General features: G+C 41.5%; 1 pseudogene; it reads left to right on the top strand.

Moving 5' to 3' along the window:
• Nucleotides 1-5,817: 5,817 nt before the first annotated feature.
• LOC141409226 (uncharacterized) lies at nucleotides 5,818-19,693 on the top strand (annotated as a pseudogene).
• Nucleotides 19,694-19,992: the final 299 nt, after the last annotated feature.

Raw genomic sequence — 19,992 nt, 5'->3', positions numbered from 1 at the left:
TTGTGATCCGCCCGTCTCGGCCTCCCAAAGTGCTGGGATTACAGGCTTGAGCCACCGCGCCCAGCCTCACTATTATTTTCTTATGGCTCTCCAAATGACAGAAATAAAAAAGGGGTCTCTTGTGTGTACTCATGGGATATAATTTTATATGTGGAAGATTTTGCAGCGAATCTTATATATGAAAATACTTGTATCTTGATAGGTAAAAGATGAAAGGCCCATGTGGGTGATAATTTCTAAAAGGACATTTGTTGCCTCATAATATCAGAAAGAGAATATCAGTCCATTTCTCTTAACCTACTTTATACATTAAACAGAATTTATTCAGAGTAGGTTTTGGATCATTGCCAGGACGCCATTACTCTTCTAAATGAGCATGATTTGTTAGGTCTTTTTTTCCTGTGGTTTAGAGTAAATGAGGCAATGGTCAGAAATTTATCTCCCATAATAGGTTCTATAGCAGATTCTACTGTGATTTTTTTTTTTTTTTTGAGACAAAGTTTTATTCTTGATGCTCAGGTTGGAGTACAATGGCACGATCTCAGCTCACTGCAACCTCTGCCTCCTGGGTTCAAGCAATTCACCCGCCTCAGCCTCCCAAGTAGCTGGGATTACAGGCATGCGCCACCACGCCCAGCTACTTTTGTATTTTTAGTAGATGGGGTTTCTCCATGTTGGTCAGGCTGGTCTCGAACTCCTGACCTCAGGTGATCTGCTTGCCTTAGCTCCCCAAAGTGCTGGGATTACAGGTGTGAGCCACTGCACCTGGCCAGCAGATTCTATTGTAAAATCTATGGTTACACTACAGACTTTGAATTTTCTTACTAAAGTTGTGCTAAATAATAGAATTTCTCTAAATTATTTACCGGATGAACAGAGAAGTGTCTGTGTAGTTGCTAATACTTGTAGTTGCACATGGAGAAATACATCGGGTATTATCAGAGATTTAGTTGTAGGGGATTAATGAACAGGCTCCTGGGTTGAAATGAGCAGACTATTTATCTAACTAATTATTTGATCTACTTAATTTTAGTTGATTGGTTCATGGGGACCCTGGCTTATAAGCATACTTGAAACTTTTGGTATTATCCTCTTGAAAGTCAAAAGAGTGTCTCTCTACTGCACTGTATTCTTTGAAAAGTTATGTGTTCGCATCTAGTCATCTCTAGAATATCAACGGGTTTCTCTTTAACTGGAATGAGAAAAACTCAAAGATTTATGTGACCATCGGAACACCATAACCTATGAATAACCTAATAGGACAAAAACTCAAAATAATAAAAATTGAGAGTGGCACTAAGACCCTGAATTTTGGTCACACTGTGACCTATGTGAGAACTTAACCAAAAGGGAGGAATTTTAATTTTAATTTTTTATTTTTTTGAGATGGAGTCTCACTCTGTCACCAGGCTGGAGTGCAGTGGCATGATCTTGGCTCACTACAACCTCTGCCTCCCAGGTTCAAGCAATTCTCCTGCTTCAGTCTCCCAGGTATCTGGGACTAGAGGCGCACACCACTATGCCCGGCTAATTTTCTTTTGTATTTTTGGTAGAGACGGGGTTTCACCATGTTGGCCAGGATGGTCTTGATCTCTTGATCTCGTGATCCGCCCACCTCGGCCTCCCAAAGTGCTGGGATTACAGGCATGAGCCACCACGCCTGGCCGAGGGAGGAATTTTAAAATAAAATTATTGGAGGCCATTGTTCTGGACTGAGCTCGTGCACTAGGCCCAAACAGACCCAACTCTACCAAAATGGAGTCACTCATGCTAAATGTGACATAATCAAGCTGAAAATTCAACTCCTGACCTCAAGTGATTGCCCGCCTTGGCCTCCCAACGTGCTAGGATTACAGGCATGAGCCACTGCACTGGCCTATAGTGTGTAATTTTTTTTTTTTTTTTTTTTTGAGATGGAGTTTCGCTCTTGTTGCCCAGGCTGGAGTGCAATGGCGCAATTTCAGCTTACCGCCATCTCCGCCATCTCTGCCTCCCAGGTTCAAGCGATTCTCCTTCCTCAGACTCCCAAGTAGCCGGGATTACAGGCATGTGCCACCACGCCTGGCTAATTTTGTATTTTGAGTAGAGACGGGGTTTCTCCATGTTGGTCAGGCTGGTCTTGAACTCCTGACCTCAGATGATCCGCCTGCCTTGGCCTCCCAAAATGCTGGGATTGCAGGTGTGAGCCACCGAGCCCAGCAAGCTTGTTTTTTTTTTTCCTCTTTTTTTTTTTTTTTAACATTATAGATGAGAGGTTTCTGTGTGGCCCTGCCTGGCCTCGAATGCTTAGCCTCGCCTCCTTAGGCACCAGGACAACAGGCCTGACCAACACAGCTCCCTAATTTTGATCAATAGGTTTTTTTTTTTTGTACATGGTAAACTCAAACCTAACTAGATATGTAAATACAGTGTAACCTATTCCTGTACCAACCACTGTGTTTTTGCCAATAAAAGGATATCAGCTGTTCAAACCATGTTCAAATGAGGCAAATTCCAGGCTGTAATCCATATGGCTATTTTTGTACCTCACTTTCATTTTCTGTATGTCACTTTGCTTTTTCTGTTCATTAATCTTCCACCATAGGATTGTGCTGGAGTCCCTCTGGGCCTACTCTGAATTCACAGGGTGCCTGATTTGCAAGTTAGTCTTTGCTTGATTAAACTCTGTTACATTTGATTTCTCTAAAGTTTTTTTTTTCTTTTTCTTTTTTTTTTGTTTTTGTTTGTTTGTTTGTTTGTTTTGAGACGGAGTCTCGCTCTGTCACCCAGACTGGAGTGCAATGGCGCGATCTTGGCTCACCGCCATCTCTGCCTCCCAGGTTCAAGCGATTCTCCTGCCTCAGCCTCCTGAGTAGCTGGGACTGCAGGCGCCTGCCACCACACCGGGCTAATTTTTGTATTTTTAGTAGAGACGGGGTTTCTCCGTGTTGGTCAGGCTGGTCTTGATCTCCCGACCTCAGGTGATCCACCCGCCTTGGCCTCTCAAAGTGCTGGGATTAGAGGCATGAGCCACCATGCCCCGCAAGTTTTTTTCTTTTAAAAGTTTTCAATTTTTTTTTTTTCTGTGATTAAAAATACATAATGTGTCGTTGGGCTTTGGTTTTATAAACTTGTCCCTAACCTGTTTTCCCAAAGTATTCTGTGTCTTTTAAAATTGTCTCTGCAATTTCTTTTCTTTTCTTTTCTTTTCTTTTTTTTTGAGACACAGTCTCACTCTATCAGTCTGACTGGAGTGCAGTGGTATAACTCCTCATGGCTCACTGCAGCCTCCACTTTCCTGGGTCCAGCAATCCTCCTGTTCCATTCACCTGAGTAACTGGGACTATAGTCATGCACTATTATGTCTGGCTAATTTTTAAATTTTTTTTCGTGCAGACAGGATCTTACTATGTTGTGCAGGCTGCACTTGAACTCCTGAGCTCATGTGATTTTCCCATCTCAGCCTCCCAAAGTGCTAGGATTACAGGTGTGAGCCACCGTGTGCTTCTGCAATTTCTTAGGAGGATTATTCCCAATAATAAACAGTATTATATAGTCACAAATCTAAAGGGGATCTTGATTCTATTATTAAAGTGTCACTATTCAGGATTTCAAGGATCTGTGGCAGCTACTTTAGCATTGTAGTGTGATCTATGGAGGTGAATGGGCTTTGGAGTCAGACACAGTTGATCCTGAGTCTCAGCCCAGCCACTTAGTAACTGTGGGTCTTTGGACAAGTTTCTTGATGTGGAAGAGTTCTATAAACAACATACACAAAAAAGGGCAGAATGATACTGATTGCAAAAATGGTAGCAATTTTTCATTTCTCCTCTATCCATGTCTATTGCCAGGTGCTTTTACAGCTGTTCCCATCGAGGTCCAGAATCTGTTTTCTGAACACTGGAGCTGGCTGGCCTTTTTTACTCAGGACAGTGGAAACTTGTGAACGTGACAGTGGGCTAGTTTGGGGCCTAGACCCAAATGGTCTTGAATGCTTCTATTTTTATTTCATAATGCTGTCATTTCCATTAAAAAAGCCCATGTTAGCCAACTGGAGGATAAGGTACCATGGGGAGAAACAAGTTGCCCCTGTTGACAGTCACAGAATCAGAAGCGCACTCCCAGAAACACAGTTGCCCAGTCAACAAGCAGCTGATGATACATGTCTGAAGGAGCTCAGCTGAGACCAGAAGGATGGCCCCATTGAGACCAGCCTAAATGACTGACTATCTCGATTATGACCTAATAAGTTTGGATGTTTTGTTATGCTGCAGTAGCTAACTAATACATGCACCCAGTGCAGTTAGGATGCTGGGATTTAATGACAGGTTGATTACTAGTTACCTTCTAATAGTGGACACCCTAAAGCTACTGAGTTTTCCCTGATTTAAAGTTGGATGTCTTGTAAGACAATACTGAATAATGCAGGAGTACATGTGGGCATGTATATATGTGGTTGGCACTTATACTCACAAGTATCTCACACCACAGGAGAAAACAGATAACCACAGCCTGACCATTAGGGCCAAGGCCACATAGCAGAATAAGTTTGCCTTTAATCTATTTTCTTCATATCTAATAATTGGAGGTCAAGACTGTGGACAGATCTGAAGACAGAGGTTTTTCGCCTGTGGGCCCATCAGCCTTTGTTCACTGTCTGATCTCTGGAAGAGGGGTGGCAACAGATGGCAAACAGTGGTTATTTTATTCCTGCTGCCCTCTGCTTTTTCTATGGTCACTCTTTTCTGTTTCATCCTTGGAACTAAAAAGAGATGTTGGTAAAGAGAGGCTGTCACCTTACCTCTGGCAGAAAGGTGATGTTCAGGCCCTTCACCCCTCTGATGTCAGAGCTTCACTTCAATGTGACAGCTACTAGCCATGTGTGGCTGCTGGGTGTCTAAAATGTGACTGGTCTGAATTGCAATGTGCTAGAAAGGTACAATACAGAGTTAGTTTCAGTGACTTAGCTCCAAATATATGTACTTACTTCATTCATAGTTACACATTGTTCACATATTAAAATTATAATATTTTGGATATATTGGGTTAAATTGTTACAGTCGAGTCCACCTGTTTCTTGTTTCTTTTTAAAGTTTGGCTACTAGGAAACTTAAAATTCACATGTGGTTTACATTTTATTTACTTTACATTTTATTTATTTTATTTCAGAGGATTGCCTCCTTTTAAAAATCTCAGGCTGCCTGCTCAAAGGACCAGAAGCCAGGAAGGTCATAAAAGTTGAAATTTTAAAATAATCATTATATTCTTTTCATTTGTGACTACCCATATAATAAATTATTTATAAATGCACATAACCCTATGCACAAATTTATTTATTTATTTTTTATTTTATTTTTTTTTTTTTTGAGACGGAGTCTCGCTCTGTCGCCCAGGCTGGAGTGCAGTGGCCGGATCTCAGCTCACTGCAAGCTCCGCCTCCCGGGTTCACGCCATTCTCCTGCCTCAGCCTCCCGAGTAGCTGGGACTACAGGCGCCCGCCACCTCGCCCGGCTAGTTTTTTATATTTTTTAGTAGAGATGGGGTTTCACCGTGTTAGCCAGGATGGTCTCGATCTCCTGACCTCGTGATCCGCCCGTCTCGGCCTCCCAAAGTGCTGGGATTACAGGCTTGAGCCACCGCGCCCGGCCCTATGCACAAATTTAAATGCAAATACCTTCTGGGATGGACCCGGCTCAGCTCAGGCAGGAACCCCTGCCGGAAAAACGTGCAGCCTAGGCTGTCGCTCAGCCTAGGTTCATTTAGCCCAACACCTTTAGGGCCTGAGGGGGCGGGTCTTAAACATTATCCAATCAGAAACGCTGGGCTGGACCGGCTTCCGGGTTCGCTGCGGCCTTTGTTTCTTGCGGCAGCCGGAGCTCCAGGTCTCGTCTTCACTGCCCTGTATCCTCTGCTCCTACGGGTCCAGCCTCTGTGGTCCTGTGTCCTGCAGCTATTGGGAGATGCACAGCTAAGACGCCAGGACTCCCTGGAAGCCTAGAAATGGTGAGAGTGCTGCGTCCGACATCCCAAGAGGGGGAGAGGCTGGTTGGAACCGGTGGGAAGTGACTGTGGCGGGACTCAGGCCTCCCCTCAGTCAGCTCCACAATCTGCTCCCCGAGTTCTCCTTGCCCAGCTCGGCCTCAGTCCCCTTCGGCCATAAGATGGTGGCTACGCTGACAGCCGGGCCCCGGGAGTCCTGTCTCCTCCCTGCGTAGGGACTGTGCCCTGGCCTGGAACCTCTGCACCAGCAGCGCCTCGTCTCTCCCAGATTGTACGGGGACCAGGGAGGGGCGTCAGGGGAGAATCCTGACTCAGGATGCAGGTTCATGAATGGGAAGAGCTTTGGTCTGTGGAGTTCCCAATTCCTGTTTTCTCCTATTAAAAATGTTTGGGAGTCACCGCAAAAATATTAAAGATTTAATCAAAGAGCCATTCAAAAGTTATAGAGCACCCAGCTATGGTTTGTAGTTTGTGGTTCATGGGAGGGGCTTGAAGGAAAGACTTTTATAAGGTGCATGATGAAGAAAACCAAATCCAATAATTGGTTAGGTACAGTTACATACTTTCTTACTTTGTACAATCAAGGTGGAAATTTCCTGGTTATGTAATCGGAGGTTAATTGGTTAAGCCTGAATTTTGTTTCCTTCAATGTAGTAGTTTACAAAAAATGCATTTGAGTAAGATTTTTTAAAAAATAGGGACCCTGGGACTAGAGCCACCTCAGTCCAATTGCCTGCCACTTAATTATTCTCACATTCCACAGGGAACTGCTTTTCCCCTGGATTTTTCACATGTGTCCCAAGCCTACCCCCATGTGTCTCAAGTCTACCCTCTACCCCTCATTCCTTCAGCCTAACTCTGGCTTGCAGTCAAGTACCAGATTTCCAGTTTCTTCTTACAGTCCCGACGACAACTTTCCTTTCATGATTCACATTGTCAACTATTTTTCCTTTAGTGTACATTTCTGATACTGTATTTTGATTAATCATTTTTTGACAAAGCATTGGATGGCACTTTAAAAAAAAATTGTTTTGTTTGGAAATATTTCCCATGAGAATAAAGCAAAGAATAATCCCCTGACACTATTGTAAAAACTCTCTGTGCCTCTTATTTTTTTTAATCTTCCCTAGGCACGGAGATCTTATCAGAAAGTTTTCAGATCAAGGCTTTCCTTTGGAAACTTTATGGAGTGATGTGTCCTCAGCCAACCTTCAGTTTTTTTCTGGTCCTGGGTTTCAGTACTGTCTGAAGATAAACCAAGATGCCCACCATGGCTTTGTCTACTAGAGTGTCTAGTGAATATCAGCTCCCGGGTTATTTTCTCCCTGAGGACAACCTGAGGTATAGAGTGTATCCTCAAGGGAGTAGGTGGATGCCCTGGGGCTGAGAGGCATCTCCTGGCATACTCTTCCTTTGAAAAGCCAACCCCTTCAGACATTAAGATTGTCTTCACCCAACCTAGCTTCCCTTTCTTGGAGACACATTACTGGCCAATCAGTTGCTGAAATCGAGAGGGAAACACAGAAATCATTTTTTGCCCCTTGGATTCTCTAAGTTTTGTGAAAAAGTATCCCAAAGACAAAAAAAAAAAAAAAACTTATGTAAGTGAGATGGTGCAAGAACTTAACAAAGTAAAATGCACATGGGACAGTACTGGGCATAATGCAGTGTCTCCTGAGTGAGTGGTTATTGAGCACAGGAGCAGGATTCGGTGGATGAATCTCTGAAGTGATTGACTGGCCTGACTTGACAAATGAGTCAGACACATCTGTTTTCTAATCAGCACTGATACTCCCTTGGTTTGTCACCTGGAAAAGATTTGTTTTCACTTATTTTGACTTCCTTTTTTTTTTTTTTTTTTTTTTTTTTTTTAGTAGAGACGGGGTTTCTTCATGTTGGTCAGGCTGGTCTCGAACTCCTGACCTCAGGTGATCCGCCTGCCTCGGCCTCCTAAAGTGCTGGGATTATAGGCCTGAGCCACCACACCTGGCCTCTGACTTTCATTTTTTAATGGTAAATTGCATTTTATTAGTAGGACTTGAAAGGTAAGAAAATATATATAAAGGGCATAAAAGCTGGGTTTCAGAAAAAAATTAGTATCTAATCATATATTTCATTTGTTAAAAATTCTCATTTACCTATTTCATTCTTAGAGTGAGTTTAGGAATTTTCTCAGGTGTATTTTTTTTTTTTTTTTTTTTTTTGAGACGGAGTCTCGCTCTGTCCCCCCAGGCTGGAGTGCAGTGGCTCGATCTGGGCTCACTGCAAGCTCCGCCTCCCGGGTTCATGCCATTCTCGTGCCTCAGCGACTTGAGTAGCTGGGACTACAGGCACGCGCCACCACGCCCGGCTAATTTTTGTATTTTTAATAGAGACGGTGTTTCACCACATTGGTCAGGCTGGTCTCGAACTCCTGACCTCGTGATCTGCCCACCTTGGCCCCCCAAAGCGCTGGGATTGCAGGCGTGAGCCATTGCGCGTGGCCCCGATTTTCTTCCTTTTAACTTCTATTTTTGGTTTTGGAGTACATGTGCAGGTTTGCTACATAGGTAAAATTGTGTCATGAGGGTTTGATGTGCAGATTATTATTTCACTGAAGTACTAAGCATAGCACCAGACAGGTATTTTTTCTGATTGTTGTAGAGGACTGTGTGCTCGCAAACGGGATGTTCCCAATAAGCCCTGCTCTTGCAAACAAAGCAGGACATTCCTTCTCTGCAAACAAGAAGGATAAAGGAGCCAGCTGTAAACAGCGGACTCGGAACTGGTCAGTGTTTACTGATCTTGCGAGTCAAGGAAAGGTCAGAGAAGCAACACATGTCCTGTGACTTGGCAACGTTCCACAAACGGCTGGATAAAATAAAGCAGAGTGTGCCGTTTGGGGCGGCCGCCATGTGTGTCTTGTCCTGTGTTGTCTTGTGTGTTCATTCCTTTGTTTAGGAAACACGCGGACCCCAACAGATTGTCTTTTTTTTTTTTTTTCTTGACAGTATCTCACTCTGTTGCCCTGGTTAAAGTGCATTGGCACAATCTCAGCTCACTGCAACCTCCGCTTCCTGAGGTCAAGCGATTCTTGTGCCTCAGCCTCCTGTGTAGCTGGTACTATAGGCATAGGCCACTATGCCCTGCTAATTTCTGCATTTTTAGTAGAGACGAGGTTTCGCCATGTTGGCCAGGCTTGTCTTGAACTACTGACCTCAGGTGATCCACCTGCCTTTGCCTCCCAAAGTGGTGGGATTACAGGCATGAGCCACCACTTCTGGCTCCTTTTTGTCTTTTCATCCTCCCCCTTCAACTCGGCCTCAGTGCTTCTTTTCCATTCTTTGTGTCCATGTGTTCTTAACATTTAACTTACTTATAAATGAGAACATGCAATTGTTTTTCTGTTTCTGCATTAGTTTTCTAAGGATAATAGTTGCCAGCTCCCTCCATGCTGTTGCACAGAGCATGATCCTGTTCTTTTTTTCATGGCCACATAGTATCCCATGATTTATATGTGCTATATTTTGTTTTTATTGAATGTTTTATTTTCATTATTTTTCAGAGACAGGTCTCATTCTGTCACTCAGGCTGAAGTGCAGTGGTGTTATGTCTCCTCACTGCAGCCTCAACCTCCTGGGCTTGAGCAATCCTCCTACCTCAGCCCCCCAAGTAGCTGGGACTACAGGTGTGCACCACCATGCCCAGCTAATTTTTCTTTTTGTATTTTTTGGAGAGATGAAGTTTTGCCATTTTGCCCAGGCTGGTCTTGAACTCCTGAGCTCTGGCAGTCTACCTGCTTTGGCCTCCCAAAGTGTTGGATTACAGGCATAAGCCACCATTCCTGCCCATACCATATTTTCTTTATCCAGTTTTCCACTGATAGGCATTTAAGTTGGTTCCATGTCTTTGCTATTGCGAACAGTGCTACAATTAGCATGCATGTGCATCATGTGTTTTTTGATAGAATAGCTTATATTTCTTTGGGTATATACCCAACTGTGAGGTTGCTAAATGGCAAATTCTGTTTTTAGTTTTGTGAGGAATCACCACACTGCTTTTCACAATGGTTGAACTAATTTACACTTTGACCAGCAGGGTATAAGCATTTTCTTTTCTCTGCAGCCTTGCCAGCATCTGTTACTGACTTGTTAAATATAGCCCTTCTGACTGGTGCGAGATGGTATCCCATTGTGGTTTTTGAAAATATTTCTCTAATGATTAGTACTGAGCATTTTAAAACTATGGTTGTTAGCCAATGTAAGTCTTGTTTTGAAAAGCATCTGGGCCGGGCATGGTGGCTAACGCCTGTAATCCCAGCAGTTTGGGAGGCCGAGGCGGGCAGATCACCTAAGTTCAGGAGTTCGAGACTTGCCTGACCAACATGGAGAAACCCCATCCCTACTAAAAATACAAAAAAATTAGCCAGGTGTGTGGGCACATGCCTGTAATCCCAGCTACTCGGGAGACTGAGGCAGGAGAATCACTTGAACCCAGAAGGTGGAGGTTGTGGTGAGCTGAGATCGTACCACTGCACTCCAGCCTGGGCAACAAGAGTGAAACTTTGTCTGAAAAGAAAGAAGGAAAGAAGAAAGAAAGAGAGAGAGAGAGAGAGAGGAGAGAAAGAGAAAGACAAAAGAAAGGAAAGAAAGCAAAAGGAAAGAAAGAAAAGAAAAGAAAGAGAAGCGGGGAGAGGGAGGGGGGAGGGAGGAAGGAAGGAAGGGAAGGAAAGGAAGGAAGGAGAAGCAAGAAAAGCATCTGTTTGGCCAGGTGCAGTGGATCACGGCTGTAATCCCAGCATTTTGGGAGGCTGAGGGAGGTGGATCATTTGAGGTCAGCTCTAGACCAGCCTAGTCAACATGGCAAAATTCTGTCTCTACTGAAAATACAAAAATTAGCTGAGTGTGGTGCTGCACACCTGTAGTCCCAGCTACTCTGAGGCAAGAGAATTGCTTGAACCTTGAGCCAGAGGTTGCAGTGAGCTGAGATCATTCCACTGCACTCTAGCCTGGGCAACAGAGTGAGACTCATTCTCCAAAGGAAAAAAAAAAGCTTCTATTTATATCCTTTGCCTACTTTTTAGTGAGGTTGTTTTTTTCTTGTAAACTTAAGTTCCTAATGGATTCTGCATATTAGACCTTTGTCAGAAGCATAGTTTGCAAATATTTTCTTTTTTTCTGTAGGTTGTCTGTTTACTATGTTAATAGTTTCCTTTGCTGTAAAGAGCTCTTTAGTTAGGTCTCATTTGTCAATTTTTGCTTTTGTTGCAATTGCTTTTGGTATCTTCATTATAAAATATTTGCCAGTTCCTATGTCTAGTTCCTGTTTCTTAGGTTATTTATCTTGCAGGGTTTAAAAAAATAATAATTTTGGCCGGGCGCAGTGGCTTACGCCTGTAATTCCAGCACTTTGGGAGGTTGAGGCAGGTGGATCATCTGAGGTCAGGAGTTCGAGACCAACTTGACCAATATGGTGAAACACCGTCTCTACTAAAAATACAAAATTAGCCAGGCATGGTGGCGCATGCCTGTGATTCCAGCTACTCGGGAGGCTGAAGCAGGAGAATCGCTTGAACCCAGAAGGCGGAGGTTGCAGTGAGCCAAGATTGCACCATTGCACTCCAGCCTGGGCAACAAAGTGAAACTCCATCTCAAATAATAATAATAATAATAATAATAATTTTAAGTTTTACATTTAAGTTTTTAATTCGTCTTGAGTTGATTTTTATATATGGTTTAAGGAAGGGGTCCAGTTTCCATCTTTTACGTAGTCCTACCTAGTTATTCCAGCACCATCTATTAAATAAAAAATTCTTCCCACTTTCCTCTTGTCAGCTTTGTTGAAGTTCAGATGGTTGTAGATGTGTGGCATAAGGAAGGGGTCCAGGTTCAGTCTTCTACATAGGGGTAGCTAGTTATAGCAGCACCATTTATGGAATTCTTCCCACACTCCTCTTGTTAGCTTTGTCGAAGATCAGATGGTTGTAATGTTATGACATTATTTCTGGGCTCTCTGTTTTGTTGCATTTGTCTATCAATCTGTTTTTGTATCAGTATCATAGTGCTTTGGTTACTGTAGCTCTGTTGTATAGTTTGAAGTGGGATAATGTAATGCCTTCCGCTCTGTTCTTTTTGGTTAGAATTGCCTTGGCTCTTTGGGTTCTTTTTCAGTTTCATATAAATTGTAAACTAGTGTTTTTTGTTTTTTTTAGAATGTTATTTTGTAGTTTGATAGGAATAGTAACAAATTGTTAAATTTATTTTGGCAGTATGGCCACTTTAATGATACTGATCTTTTCTATCCATGAGCATAAAATGGTTTTTTATTTGCTTGTGTCACCTCTGACTTTTTTTTTTTTTTTTTTTTTTTGGATGGAGTTTCACTCTGTCACCCAAGGCTGGAGTGCGGTGGCGCGATCTCGGATCACTGCATCCTTCACCTCCTGGGTTCAAGCAATTCTCTGCCTCAGCCTCCCGAGTAGCCGGGATTACAGGCGCCCACCACCATGCCCGGCTAATTTTTGTATTTTTAGTAGAGATGGGGTTTTGCCATATTGGCCAGGCTGGTCTTCAACTCCTGACCTCAGGTGATCTGCCTGCCTCGGCCTCTTAAAACTGAAAATCGTGTTTAGTATGTTGGGAGGCAGTACTTATGAACACCAGTCACATTGCCCTTTTGAGTATATGGTTGAAGGACATGTTTAAAGAAAAATTATTACAGCATGCCAGTTTCTAATTTTTCCAAGGAATTATAATCCCAGAATGTTGAGTATTGGTCTTCTATCTTTTCTGGCTTGTGGGATTTCTGCTTAGAGTTCCACTGTTAGTCTGATGGGCTTCTCTTTGTAGATTACCTGGCCTTTCTCTCTGGCTGCCCTTATCATTTTTTCCTGAATTTCAGCCTTGAAGAATGTGATGATTCTATGTATTGAGGTTGGTTTTCTCATGGAGTATCTTACTGGGTTCTCTGGACTTTCTGAATTAAAATGTTGGACTCTCTTGTTAGGTTAGAAAAGTTCTTCTGGGTGATATCCTAAAGTATATTTTTCAAGTTGGTTCCATTCTCCCCATCTCTTTAAGGTATCCCAGTCAGATGCAGGTTGTCTTTTTACATAATCACATAGTTCTCAGAGATTTTTTTCATTTCTTTTTGCTTCAACCTTGTCTGGATGTCTCATTTCAGCAAGATAGTCTTCAAGCTCTGAATTCTTTCCTCTGCTTGGTCTACTCGATTATTGAGGAACCAAAAAGCACAGTTCAGTTCATTTATGTTCCTCTCTAAACTGGTTATTCAGGTTAACAGCTCCTGTAATGTTTTTCATGGTTCTTAGCATCTTTTCATTGGGTTAGGACATGCTGTCTTAGCTCAGCAAAGTTCACTGTTACCCACCTTCTGAAGCCTACTTCTGTTAATTCATCTCTCTTAGCTTCTGCCCAGTTCTGTTTCATTGCTGGAGAGGTGTTGCAATCATTTGGAGAAGAAGAGGCATTCTGGCTTTTTAAGTCTTCAGCATTCTTGTGTGGATTCTTTCTCAGCTTTGTGAGTTTACCTAACTTCAATCTTTGAGAATGCTGAAATTTGGATAAGGTTTTTTGGGAACTTTTTGTTGATGCTGTTGTTTTTATTGCTTTCTGTTTGTTTTTCTTTTAACAGTCAGGGCTGTCTTCTGTAGGGCTGCTGAAATTTGCTTGGGGTTTACTCCAGACCATATTTGCCTGGGTCCGTCCCACACCTGGAGATGTCACCAGTGGAGGCTGCAGAACAGCAGAGATGACTAGTCGCCTGCTTCTTCCTCTGGCATCTTTGTTGCAGAGAAGCACCGACCTGATGACAGTGGGAACACTCCTGTATATGTTGTCTGATGATGTCTGTTGGGAGGTCTCCCCATCAGGATGCATGGGATCAGGGAACCACTTAACAGTGTACTCTAGCTGCCCTTTGGTGGAAAGGGTTTGCTAAACTGGGAAGAATTCCACACATCGAAAGTGCCTAGATTCCTCAGAGCCAGCTTAGGAAAAGACTAAGTCCTCAGAAACCATCTCATTTTTACTGTTTTATGTGTTTCTTATAGATATGTTTTTTTCTCATTTCCTGTTTCACTGCCTTAATTTTTGTGTATTTTAATTTTGTTGTGACACGCTTTATTTTTTCATTTTGTTTTGCATACTATCCATAAATATAATGTAATCATCTTGACTTCTAATGTAACCGTGTTGAAAAATGGAGATTAAACATCTTAAAGTTAAAACAATATATTTTAATCTCATACACCTTCAGTTAAATACAAAACCTATACTGTTATGTTTTCCAGTTTGTTATTGATATTACAAATCATATTATCTTACATTACCATTATGATAATGCTATGAAATTCAGTTTTTGCATATGTGTATATCTTTCCCAGAAAATAATGTATCTAATATGATTATTGTTTTGTTGAATTTTGTTATTTTCAGTAGAAGCAGCTGCTCTCGGTGTATGTAGGGCGTATGGAGTGCCAATATACTTTTTCAGAATTTGGCTATTTTTGAAGGTTTTTATCTTTCTATTTGGCAGACAGACGTGCTGATGGTATTATAGTTACTTGATTACTGTTTTTTTCAGGACTTTGACTATATTACACAGTTCCCTTCTGGCCTGAAAAAATTTGTTGACAATTTACTGGCTGTCTAATAAGACTATGCTTGCAAATGCCACATCACTTTTATCTTGCAGCTCCTAAGATTCTCTTCTTGTCTGTGACTTTGAAATGGTGCTTTTATATGTGTTTGTTATAAATATATCTTTGTGTGTATCTTAGTTTTTTTGTTGAGCTTCTTCATTTCTATATCAATTTTTCTTTCAAGAGTTTTCAGTTATTCTTTGTTGTATTTTTTTTACATCCAGTTCCTGTTTTTTTGATATTTTAAATATTTTTGTTCTTCCCGTGTTTTGATTTTTATGGTTCTCATTGTTTCTCTTTCACCCATTGAGTATTATTCACTTTATTTTCCTTTTTTAACGTAAATGTATATATTTCTTTTATGATGTTTTTCTGAAAATGCTGTAATTTTTTGGTGAAACCACATTGCCCGATTTTTTAATACATTGTAGTCTTCAAATGAAATTTGTACATTAGAAAAAGTTACCTGTCACAATCTTTTAAGGTAGCTTTGTCCTGGTATAGTCCGAAAACTGTTGTCTTGATTAGAGATTCTGGGAGTCTCTCAAATGTGTTCTTAGAATGAGTCTTGTCAATGATTTTGTGTTTATTTTTTAGTTAAAGGCATTTATTCGTGTTTCTTCTTAATAGTAATCACTTGCTACACTTCTTTTCTGTCTTTGATACTGCAGTCTCTCTGCTGCTTTAAAATTTAACTGTAGTTTCAGCAGACTTAAACTGTCATTCCAAAGTATGCCACCATTTCTTTCAGCACTATGTGTTATAAAAAACAGAAACCGGTGTCTGAAAAGGCCTCTAAAAGCAAGTAATGAAGATATATGAGCCGGTATTTACCTTTATTAAAAAAAGCCAAAAGTTGGCAGTTTTCTTCTAAAGGCCATATGTTATATTGGGGACCAGAAAGAGCAGTTTTAGGTAAACCTAAGAGACTTTTCTTTTTCTTCTATGTCACTCTTTGCATTGTGCTCACCTGGGGCACTTCACAAACTTAACTCATTTATAAACTTTCCTCACATGTATTTTGGTTAGTGTTTTTGTTACATTTATATGTCTATAAAGAAATTAGGGCTTTTGATATTTTGGTTTGCCATCTTGTTTATTTAGTTTGTATAATTTTATAGGTGAGATTTGTAAACTATATTAATCTGAGTCTAGTAAGTGAAGTAATCTGTTTTTATTTCTTTCAGTTATGTGTTCTCATTTTGCCCAAGACCTTAGGCCAGAGCAAGACATAAAAAATTCTTTCCAAAAAGTGGTACTGAGAAGATATAGAAAATGTGGACATGAGAATTTACAATTAACAAAAAGTCATAAGAGCGTAGATGAGTGTAATGTGCACAAAGAAGGTTGCGATGGACTAAACCAGTGTTTGACAACTACCAAGAGCAAAATATTTCAATGTCCGAAATATGTGAAAGTCATTCATAAATTTTCAAATTCATATAGAAATAAGACATACTGGAAAGAAACCTTTCAAATGTAAAAAATGTGACAAATCATTTTGTATACTTTTATACCTAACTCAACATAGAAGATTTTTCTATTAGAGGGAATTCCTACCAATGTGAAGAATGTGGCAAAATCTTTAACTGGTTCTCACTCCTTACTAGACACAGGGGAATTCATACTGGAGAGAAACCCTACAAATGTGAAGAATGTGGCAAAGCTTTCAAGCAGTCTTCAAGCCTTACTACACATGAGATAATTTATACAAGAGAGGAACCCTACAGATGTGAAGAATGTGGCAAAGCCTTTCACTGGTCCTCACACCTTACTACACATAAGATAATTCATACTGGAGAGAAACCCTACAAATGTGAAGAATGTAGCAAAGCTTTTAAGCAGTCTTCAACCCTTACTACACATAAGTTCATTCATGCTGGAGAGAAACCCTACAAGTGTGAAGAATGTGGCAAAAGCTTTAACTGTTCTTCAACTCTTACTAAACGTAAGAGAATTCATACTGGAGAGAAACCCTACAAATATGAAGAATGAGGCAAAGCCTTTAACTTGTTCTCAACTCTTACTAAACATGAGAAAATTCATACTGGAGAGAAACTCGTCAAATGTGAAGAATGTGGCAAAGCTTTTAGTAAGTCCTCAACTCTTGCTAAACATAAGATAATTCATACTAAAGAGAAACCCTTCAAATATGAAGAATGTGGCAAAGCTTTTAACCAATCTTCAACCCCTACTACACATAAAATCATGCTGGAGAGAAACCCTACAAATGTAAAGAATGTGGCAAAGGCTTTAACTGGTCCTCAACCCTTACTAAATAGAATTCATACCAGAGAGACCCTACAAATGTGGTCAAGCATTTAATGAGTCCTCAAATCTTACTATGAATAATATAATTCATACTAAAGAGAAACCCTTCAAATGTGAAGAATTTGGCAAAGCCTTTAACCAGTCCTTACAACTTACTGCACATAAGGCAATTCATACTGGAGAGAAACCCCACAAATGTGAAGAATGTGGCAACACTTTTAGCTGAACCTCAATCCTTACTACAAATAAGAAAATTTATACTGGAGAGAAACCCTAGAAGTGTGAAGAATGTGGCAAAGCCTTTTAACAAGTCCTCAATTCTTCACATACATAAGATAATTCATACTGGATTGAAACTCTACAAACAAGAAAAAGGTGACAATGCTTTTGACAACACCTCAAACTTTTCTAAACCAGAAAGTTCATACTGGAGAGAAATCATACAAATGTGCAGAATGTGGAAAAGCCTTTAACCAGTCCTCAATTCTTTTTTTTTTTTTTTTTTTTTTTGAGACATAGTCTTGCTCTGTTATCCAGGCTGGAGTGCAGTGGCGCAATCTCAGTCCACTGCAACCTCTACCTCCTGGGTTCTGGTGATTCTCCTGCCTCAGCTGCCCGAGTAGCTGGGATTACAGGTGCCTGCCACCACACCCAGCTAATTTTTTTTGTATTTTTAGTAGAGACGGAGTTTCACCTTGTTGACCAGGATGGTCTCAATCTCTTGAGCTTGTGATCTGCCTGCCTCAGCCTGCCAAAGTGCTGGGATTAAAGGCATGAGCCACCGTGCCCGGCCCCCTTTAGGTTGCTTTGGTGTACCCGTTCTGTCTCCAGTTAGAACAGTACTTAGGAGATTTTAAGTCTGCAAGTTAATTGGAACCATTTTCTAAGGTGAAATGTTTGAGCGTGGGCCATAATAGCAGGATATAGAGCTCCAACCAGCACACTTCCTCCATTAAGAAGGAAGATGTAATCATTGCCCACATGCTACCATTACAGTTTTTCCAGAGATCCATTCTTTGGGGAGCCAGGCAGATCACACAAGTTTAGAATGTCAAAGTGGAGCCACAAGTAGCTAACTAAGGCTGTGTGGGTAATTGTGGTTAAATCCCATCACTTCGTTTATCCAGTTCCATGGCTTGGAGGGCTACACCTACAACTGTGGGTGCCACATTTAACATGCTGCTGGAGCCAGGAACAAAGGAGAAAAAACAGTCAAGATGCTTCAGCTGTTTTTTCGTCCACCCTGGGTCACACTGAAAGGAGGGAGACTAAAAAGACGCTTTTATTATCACTTCTTTTGCTTTTTTTTTTTTCTGTGATGGTGTCTCGCTCTGTTGCCCAAGCTGGAGTGCAGTAGCATGATCTCGGCTCTCTGCAGCTACCGCCTCCTTCAAGCGATTCTCCTGCCTCAGCCTCCCAAGTAGCTGGGATTACAGGCACGTGCCACCACACCTGGCTAATTCTTGTATTTTTAGTAAAGATGGGGTTTTGCCATGTTGGCCAGGCTGATCTTGAACTCCTGACCTCAGGTGATCCACCCGCCTTGGCCTCCCAAAGTACTGGGGTTACAGGTGTGAGCTACTGAGCCTGACCTATTTTCACTTTTTTTTCTAGGTTGGTAACAGATCAACTTCAGCAACCCTCTGAAGTGCACTCAAACACTGGAACTCCTTTAACTTCAGGACTTATAAAAGTGACTTTTTTTTTTTTTTTTTAATAAGGGGATGACATTTATAGTAAACTTTTTTAAGTGTTATAAGACCCACCCAGCTTTTTTTTTTTTCATTTTCTTTTTTTTTTTTAAGACTGAGTTTCTACTCTTGTTGCCCAGGCTGGAGTGTAATGGTGTGACATCACCTCACTGCAACTTCTGCAAGTGATTCTCTTGCCTCAGTCTCCCCAGTGGCTGGGATTACAGGCACCCATCACTATGCCCAACTAATTTTTGTATTTTTCATAGAGACAGGGTTTCATCATGTTGACCAGGCTCTCTTGAACTTGTGACCTCAGGTGATCTGCCCACCTGGGCCTCCCAAAGTGCTGGGATTACAGGCATGAGCCACTGTGCCTGACCCAACCCAGCTTTTTTAACAGTCATATCAGGAAGGCCTATAGAGAATAACTCCACAAAATTAGAAAGCAACTTCTGGTGGAACCATATAATAATCCCTCTTATTTGGGGCCACCTCAATTTCCCTTCTCATTACAAGACCTTAGGCAAGTAAAAGAAGACATGCTGATTTTCTGACAACCCCAATAAGTATAAGAAGCATTCCTGAATTTAACTCAGGTGGTTTACCTCCCATGAAAGGATGTTATGCTGCTTCTAAAACCCTAACCACAGCTGAAAAGCAGGCAGCTCTGCAGGCAGCAGAGGATTTTGGAGATGAGCAACATATCTCCTATAATACACCAAAAAGGAAAAAAGGAGATAGGGAAAGTGAAGAAATAGCAGAAACACCATTCCAAATAGGAAGCAAAGCAGTAACTTTTTTTTTTTTTTTTTGAGGTGGAGTCTAGATTGGTCCCCAGGTTGGAGTGAAATGGCGCGATCTCAGCTCACTGCAACCTCTGCCTCCCAAGTTCAAGCAATTCTCCTGCCTCAGCTTCCCGAGTAGCTGGGATTATAGGCATACCCCACCACACCCAGCTAATTTTGTATTTTTAGTAGAGATGAGGTTTCTCCATGTTGGTCAGGCTGGTGTTGAACCCCCAACCTCCGGTGATCCACCTGCCTCGGCCTCCCAAAGTTCTAAGATTACAGACATGAGCCACCATGCCTGGCCAGAAGTAGTTCCTCTTAACAACCCTGGTTGGAACTCCAATACCTCTGCAGAGGAATAAAAAACAACAACACTTTTTAATATGCATATTAGAAGGCCTACATAAAACTAAGGCCAAACCTCTCAATTTTTCTAAATTGCCTATAATAGATGAAAAGCCAGTTGAGAATCCTGCAATCTTTATGGAAAGGCTGAGAGAGGCACTAATAGAGCAGATCTTCTGGCCAGGAGTGGTGGCTCACGCCTGTAATCCCAGCACTTTGGGAGGCTAACGTGGGTGGATCACCTGAGGTCAGGAGTTCAAGACAAGCCCGGCCA

This window comes from Macaca fascicularis, chromosome 19, assembly GCF_037993035.2.
Source record: "Macaca fascicularis isolate 582-1 chromosome 19, T2T-MFA8v1.1".
In the NCBI taxonomy this organism is placed as follows: Eukaryota; Metazoa; Chordata; class Mammalia; order Primates; family Cercopithecidae; genus Macaca; species Macaca fascicularis.
Note: the sequence above shows the minus strand (reverse complement) of the source record. Positions and strands in the feature narration are given on the sequence as shown.